Below are 530 nucleotides of genomic sequence, written 5' to 3'. Positions count from 1 at the left end.
ACGCTGCACCCCGCTAGCACCAGCTCCTGCAGGCCACGAGAGCACTTTTCACCGCCTCCTCCCAAAGCCCAAAGCCGCGAACCTTTACGCAGCGAGAGCAGAGCGGGGAGGGGTGGCTGGCAGGCACCCGCGTGAGGTCTCCCACCTCTTCCTCCCCAAGCGCCGCTGCTCTCGCGGCTCGGAGCCCAGCGCGCGGCCTCGCTCTCACCCGCCGACGGCGTCCCGAGCGCCGCGGACCGTCGGACGCACACACCCGGCTGCGGAGGCGCGGGAACAGCGGGGCGAGGAGCGCGCGACCCGCCGGCCTCGGACGCCAGCGCCGGGAGCCGGCCGCCAGGGAAGCCTCCCGAGCCCCGGCCGTGAGCAGCCCGAGCTCGGCGAGTCGGAAGTGACGTGCCGGCTGATGCCCGGGCCGCCACGTAATTGGCCGCCGCCGCCGCGTCCAACTGCCACCCTCGCCCCGGCAGACAGGGAAAGTGGCTGGAAGCCCGCGGCCCGCCGCCGCCCGGCCCCGCGCCGCCGGCCCCGCG

This window comes from Octodon degus, unplaced genomic scaffold (assembly GCF_000260255.1).
Source record: "Octodon degus isolate 3935 unplaced genomic scaffold, OctDeg1.0 scaffold00005, whole genome shotgun sequence".
Lineage (NCBI taxonomy): Eukaryota > Metazoa > Chordata > Mammalia > Rodentia > Octodontidae > Octodon > Octodon degus.
Note: the sequence above shows the minus strand (reverse complement) of the source record.